General features: G+C 35.8%; 1 long non-coding RNA gene and 1 pseudogene across 1 annotated transcript; one reads left to right on the top strand and one right to left on the bottom strand.

The window, feature by feature from the left end:
* Positions 1 to 1,768: 1,768 nt before the first annotated feature.
* On the bottom strand, positions 1,769 to 2,415 carry LOC126755792 (jerky protein homolog-like; annotated as a pseudogene).
* A 3,014-nt stretch (positions 2,416 to 5,429) lies between these two features.
* On the top strand, positions 5,430 to 6,981 carry LOC126754682 (uncharacterized). The gene is made up of 3 exons (XR_007666352.1): positions 5,430 to 5,846; positions 5,908 to 6,275; positions 6,344 to 6,981. It is a non-coding gene; the product is annotated as an uncharacterized LOC126754682 (long non-coding RNA).
* Positions 6,982 to 7,340: the final 359 nt, after the last annotated feature.

The raw sequence follows: 7,340 nt of genomic DNA, 5'->3' as shown, positions 1-7,340 counted from the left end.
TAATAGATGATATCAGTTCAGTTTTGAAGGCATTCGACTCAATACCGGCCGGTGGAAGCAGAGGATTAGAAAAACCTTCCCTATGTTTGCGAGATTCATTGGCAAATAACGAAAAGAAGAAACGACTGGGGCGCTGATGTTAATTCGGCTATAACTGTGTGAGTGGTGTCTACGCCAGTAAAGAATAATAAATTTAGCTCTCATTTCGACAACCTTCTGAAGAAATTCCGCTAGTAAAGTTCAAAATAAACCAATCCATCGTCATTACAACCGCCATTGCGTCTTAAGGTATGCTACTTTTTCAAATATTTTTTCGCAAAATATGTACTTTTATTTTTCAAAGTCGCACCAACATTGCATGCAGCTTATTATCAAATGCTTAAACCAATTAGCAACACATTGCTACCTGTCATGTGCCAACCCACACTGGACCCTAGCACAGCATTGGAGCTCTCAAATTGCAAGTAACTGACCCAAAGCGACAAATTACTGGCAGCCAACACCAGAGCGCAGTCGCCGCAGTGGAGATCTAGTAGATAACTTGGCTAACTTCATCTGGATTCAAATGGGAATAGAAGGAAATGAAAAGGCAGAGGAGTTGATCCGCTCGTGGGCTGCCCAGCTCCTTCAAGCGCAATGGTTTCTAAAGAAATACAAGCAACACTGGACATACCATTTATTTTGGGGTAGTGTTGATGGGGGACAGACTAAAAAGCGTATATTTCTAGGAAAATTGGAGATTAGTAACAGTATAGGATTAATCAGAAAATGGGAAAAGTGAATTCAACGGAATGCAGAGCATACGTGGCGGAAGTGGAAAGTAATTAAATTTTTGGTCAAATCCACTGAGTTGCTGGAAAAGGCTTCATTTGATTACTACCCGAAAGCACAGTGGGCTAATGATGGCCTAAATGTGGAAGCGCCAATGGGCCTCTTTTTTCGACCAACCAAGAACACAATATCCCTTTAAAAAAATGTATACAGTTGAATCGCGATAAAGTTAACCAATCCATCCTTAGAACATGGATGTTTTACTTTTCCGAATTATTAACTTTTTCAAAGGGTTTTCAAATTTGAAAAAAAAACATGGAAATAAACATAAATTTGGTGATATAATAAGTTTAATTTATTTGCATGACTCACTTTTACTCATAACAAAACAGAAACTTGGATTTAATTTATAATTTTTCACAATTTATTTTATGTAAATCGAGATTTGTTTGTTTCTTTTCTTTTGTGTAATAGCTCCTGACAATTTTCGTGCGCAAATTAATAAGATGTGATATCTGATTTGCATCATTATTGTTTTCGTACCACTTTATCAAGGTATTAATGCAATCAACTGCTTCCGAAAAACTCACTTTCTGTTGTTGCATATCTTTCTTGATAACTGGTTCTTCAACTTCATTGTCAGATACTTCGAAATGTTCATCATTCTCCGTATTTTGGTCGTTGATCCAATTTTCGCTGTCTTCCCTGCTGACGTCAACACCACCCATCTTGGACAATTGTATCACTCGAAGTGTATCATCGTGAGAACTATATGATCTAATCAATGTAAGCAGTGGAATTTCGTCTTCGCTGACGTATTGATCATCGTCTCACTGTTTTATACTTCTCCAAGCTTTTATAAACACAGCTCTTGGCAATTCATCAAATGCTGATTTAAGCAGCAAAATGGCATAACGAATTGAATGTCTTTTCAAAATATTCTCAACCGGAACGTTTTCTTTTGCTACAATGTTCCATAACAGTTTAGCCCGGTATCTTAACTTGAGCAGTCTAATGCGATTTGATCCATGGGCTGCGAAATAGCTGTCACGTTAGGTGGCAAAAGCTTTACCGCAATGTTTCCATCATCTGACTGTAACTTGTCAATTGGCTTCTGTGCAGTACAGTTGTCAATAAGCAATAATGCCTTTGGTAGTAAATTATTTTCAGCAGAAAATTTGTGAACCTGAAAAATATTTTGGCACACTTAAAAATATAAATGATAAAAAAAAATAAAATTTACCTGCTTAATAAAAGAATGATAGAATCAGAGGAAGAATTGCTCTAAATTTGTCCAAGACTTTTGCGAGTTTCCATATTCCAATGGGCTTTTTCAAACCCCTTGAAGCAGGGGGAGTTGGCGGATTTACCAACTATCAATGGTTTCAACTTATGCGAACCATCTGCGTTCGCCACAACATAAATGTGATTCCATCCTTAGCTATTTTTCTTTGCCGCGACAAATGTTTGAAAACGATAAAATAATCTACATTCATCTGAGTTATATAGCTGCATGTCCGAAATTTCCATTTCATTCATTCTTGCTGGCAAATTATGAATGAAAGGTGCTATTTCTGACTTGTCGCTTGAGAAGACTTCCCCACAAATTTTAAAGTGGCGAATACCGTATTGTTTACAAGCCATAAATCACTTCCGTGAAATTGTTTTCCAGGGTGCAATTTGGTAAACCACCTTGCCTTAAGATCTGGATATTCCGATTTATGTAAGGTTTTCGTGATTGCACCCCATGTGTTTTTGCCACTGCCTCCAAAATTTCATAACGTTTTTTTTTATTTTTGAGATGACTGCCTTAGATACATTATATTCCAACGCCAATCGATTTCCATGAATACCTTCAACGATTTTTCTTAAAATCTCAGCTTTTTGATGCAAATTTTATCTGAATTGCAATGATTTTTTCTGCTTTCTTGACAATTTTTAACACACTAACTATAAACAACTCACAAGTTCAAACATTCATGACAAACTTCGTATGTACCTCGCGACATCGACAGTAATTTTTTAAATAGAAATTCGAGGAATACATAGCAATTATTTTTCTTTCTAAACAAACCGTTGGGTTTGAAAAAAAAGATAAGCTCAAAAAAGTTAACCAATAGTCAACCTTTCAGAGCGGTACGTGGACGTCCAAAATCGGTCAACTTAGTCGAAGGTTTAACTTTCTCGCGAGTTAACTTTTTTTTGAAATTCGAGACCTTTTTCGAATTTAAGAATATTACCCTAAATGCGGAAAACTTAAAGAGATATTAAGAATCTGCGCGTCAGCAGCTTTTAATAATTCCACGTATTATTCGACTAATTTTATTCATGAAATGCATCACTACGCGAAATATGTACCAAAAAGAGCTTCCTCACTCTCCAATATTTCTCCTTTTATGTCTCGGCTGTTGTCGTTTTTGTAAATGTGCTTAAAATACTGCTGTTGCAGGTGTAAAGTTGTTGGTTTGTTTATATAACGATAGTATTGTGTGAGCCACAAAAACGTTTTTGTATTCTGAACAGGGCACAATAAGTTTGTCAAGAAGTTTCCCAAATGGAAACGTCAGAGTTCTTATAAAATATGCCATATATACATAAATGATCAGCATAACGAGCTGAGTCGATGACCGCCTGTCTGTCCATTTGTCTCTATATACGAGACGACCGATCTGACATTTTTCTCATATCCTTTCCCCTCTTTTCCACTTTACGAGAAAGCTTCTCAAAATTTGGCATACGTTATTGTTTAAGGTAATAATGCAATCTCGGAGGAAAGCAGACAGATCGGATCACTATATCATATACCTGCAATACAAACTGAATAAATTTGTATTTGTGAAGGGTATTATAGCTTGGGTGTAATCGGAGTAAAATAATTTTTTTTTTTTTGTTTTTCTGTCTGCCACAATTGACAAATATTCTGCAGGCATCAAATGGTAAGCTAACATTTTGCACAGACTGCTGCACACCCAATTCCGATCTGTTTTGCTTAGTTTCTTCTTCTTCCATTTTTGGTACACCAATCACTTAAGCGTTGTGTTACTGTTGTGGGTAGAAACCCGAATGGCTGCAAGAAAAGCAACTAGCATGTATAACTGCTTGCAACATGTCATTGCAACAACAAAACAAGTTTGCACTTGCCACTTGACGCCTGCTAGCTAATAGCGCCCATACACGAGCACACAAGTGCGTTCGATCGGTCGTTCTTCACAGAGTTAACATGTGCGACAGGCAAGCGGAACATTTCTTGGAATTTATTTCTAATGTAGCATTTTTATCTATTTCATTGTATTTCGTTAATTAGTTATTCCAACTTTTATTTTTCTTACAATTTGTATGAGCGCTTAGGCAAAAAGCGAAAACTTTGAAGTGTGATTTCTCGGTTTTTCATTTTTACGATTATTCTTAAGTGGCGGGCAGGATAGAAAAATAAAGCTAAATCGTATGGAATTATTATCATTGACATAAAATTATCTTATATTTACTAAAAAAATATTAAGAAAAGTCAACTTTTAACATATTTTTAAACATCATAAACTAAAATTTTTTTGATCAAAAGCCACTATTTATTAAATTTTTAATAAAATTTTACAGTTTACACTTTTTTTTGGAATTTTCTTAGTTTAACTAGAAGATAAATTAATAAAAAATATGAATCTCTTTGAATTTTTTGTTTCCGTCCGAAAAATGTACATGCGAGATGCATCGGGTAATTGCTTCCCAAAGGCAGAATATCAAAGATTTCGTATCCAAAAAATTTGTGAAAGATGTTCAAATATATAACTATAAAGTCTAGAAATTTCGCTTGAATCAATAATTTGTTTCCCTCCCAAAAAAATCCTCAAAAAAATCGATTTTTGAAGCCTCGAGCAGGCTCTCCCCAACTCTTGCCATTGTCCGCGATCTTCACTGTTCGGCGACACGAGAGAAATGAGATTTTGTGCGCCGACAACGCCATACACGATAAACATGTTCGCGCACCGATCGTAAAAAATCAAACATTTTCGCGAACATGGATCGGTACGCGAACAAGCCCATACACGATAAACCGCAAGCGCACACATACCGATCGAACGCACTTGTGTGCTCGTGTATGGGCGCTTTAAGTATATTCTCAACACGTTCCCGACCGTACACACACATATATATATATATATTTAAACATATGATGAGCAGTTTATAGCATGTGTATGCAATGTTGCTAATGGTCCGCAAAATTTCCAGTAAGTGTTCGGTTTTTTTGTTGTTAGCGCTTAAGTTGCTGTAGTCGTGTTTTTGTTGTTGCTGAACATTTGTTTGCTGAAAATATTTAATTACATGCTGTTTTTGAAGTTAAGTGGCTCCATCACCACGACAGCAGTTGCCCACCAAAATTTACCGACGTATGCAGAGCCGTCCGCTCCTCCTCTCTCGGCGTTGGTGTGCGGTAGCGTTCCTTGTACGCTCATGTTTGCTGACATTTTTAAACAACACTGTGTGGTGAAATTCCTTCCTTCTCATTTTGTTGCTTTCCATTCTCTGACTTTCCAAGCTTTTGTTTGTGGTGACGGTTGTTCACTCACTTAAGGCCTAACTATAATGTGCATAAGCTGCCGTATGTTACTGTCAAAAAATGAACGAAAAGCCTGTCAAATGCATAAAGAACGCAGAGTAGACATTTGAATGACTATAATGTGCTTACATGCATAAGAAGAAAGTGTCAATAAGCAATTTGTGTTTTGGTTTTGTTTCGTTTGAATTTTGCAAAAATGAACAGAAAGTTAAAATATTTAAAAACAATAAAAATCCTTACGTCTGTTTTAGACGGAATACGCATATTGACAGAAATTAGTGAAATTACAAAAAAAAGAGTTCGGTCGTGTTCAGTGAGGGAAATAAACAGAAAGAGGAAGAAGGATGGTTTCTTTGTACGATTCCTGGAAATGAAGAGGATTGACCACGCTGATTTTTTTATATACACGCGAATGACGCCACAAGTATATGGGCTTTTGCTTACTCTTGTTGAGCCCTTTTTAAAAAAAGAATTCGTTGAGGGAGCCTGTGCAACCGGAATGTCGATTAGCTTTGACATTACAGTAAGTTTGTTCATTTTAATATATTTTTATTATGTGTTATTCTTTTTTCTGTTTCTTAAAGATATTTGTCACAAGGAACTTCGTTTCAATCGTTGGCATGGTCATTTCAACTGGGGAAGGAAACGGTTAGGCGCATTATTCTGGAGACAGCTGAAGTCCTTTGGACAAAGTTAGGCGCTGTTTATGTATCTGAGCCTAATGAAGAAGATTTCAAGCAAATTTCTCAAGACTTCTGGGAACTGTGGAATATGCCCAACTGTGTTGGATCTATTGATGGGAAGCATATCGCTATTCGATGCCCACCTAAAAGCGGTAGTCAATTTTTCTGCTACAAAAAATTTTTTTCTATTGTATTGTTAGCAGTGTGTGATGCCCGATATCGGTTTACCTATATAGATATTGGTGCATATGGAAGTCAGAGTGATGGTGGTGAGGACTTTTATAATTGTGCATTTGTTTTTTTTTATTAATATTATTGTTTCTCTTTACATGTAAAGGTATTTTTCAAGTGAGTCGATTGGGAAAGAGGTTATTAGATCGTAAACTTCCCATCCCTCCAGCGAAAAACTTACCAAATACGCAACTAAAAACTCCACACTTCTTCGTTGGTGATGCTGCCTTTGGTTTAGGGACAAATTTAATGCGCCCATACCCTGGGGGAATGCTACCAAATGAAAAAGAGGTGTTTAATAAAAGGTTATCAAGAGCTCGTCGCACAATTGAAAACTCTTTTGGAATACTAGTAGCGCGTTGGCGAGTTTTACTAACAACATTACATTTATTTCCTGAAAATGCAGAAAAAATTGTTTTAGCGTGCGTTGCCTTACATAATTTTATTATGTTTAACAACGTTAATGCATCTTCGTATATTGCAAGCAACTATGCTGATTGGGAGGACTCTAATGGTGATTTTCATGACGGTTTATGGCGTAGAGAAGTTGAAAGTAATATCCCATCGATTATGCAATCTTCCAATTTGCATCATTACGGTGGAAGAAGTTCTTTGGAAATTAGAAATAACTTATGCAGTTTTTTTAACACTTTTTAAAACATATTCTAAAATCACATATCTAACATCATTTCGAACTTGTTTATTTCTTTTTTAATAAAACTAAATGGAGTTTAATTAAATTCATTCAATTGTTTTTATTATAAATTAAAAGAAAAATACTTCAGGAACAATTACTCAAAAGAGTTCAGGTACATGCATTTTATGCATCTTTTTATAATAAATATTTTTGTTTTTAAAATATAAAATATACTAAAAAAATCAGTGCTCCAAGCGTTTTAAAAAATAAGGAAATCATGTTGAATTCTTTTCAATTTCATTTTTTCCTATTTTCGCGACGTAAGCGATATAATTCTGATATCATTTTTTCTTGGTAACTGTCTTTGACCGACACTGGCAGGTCTTGCATCAGACACAAAACCGTCGTCATAAAGGCCTCATCAGTTTCACTTCTTTCAGCCGGCGCCGCTATCTGCTTTTCTATG

The sequence above is a fragment of the Bactrocera neohumeralis genome, chromosome 4 (genome assembly GCF_024586455.1).
Source record: "Bactrocera neohumeralis isolate Rockhampton chromosome 4, APGP_CSIRO_Bneo_wtdbg2-racon-allhic-juicebox.fasta_v2, whole genome shotgun sequence".
NCBI classification, from domain to species: Eukaryota; Metazoa; Arthropoda; class Insecta; order Diptera; family Tephritidae; genus Bactrocera; species Bactrocera neohumeralis.
Note: the sequence above shows the minus strand (reverse complement) of the source record. Positions and strands in the feature narration are given on the sequence as shown.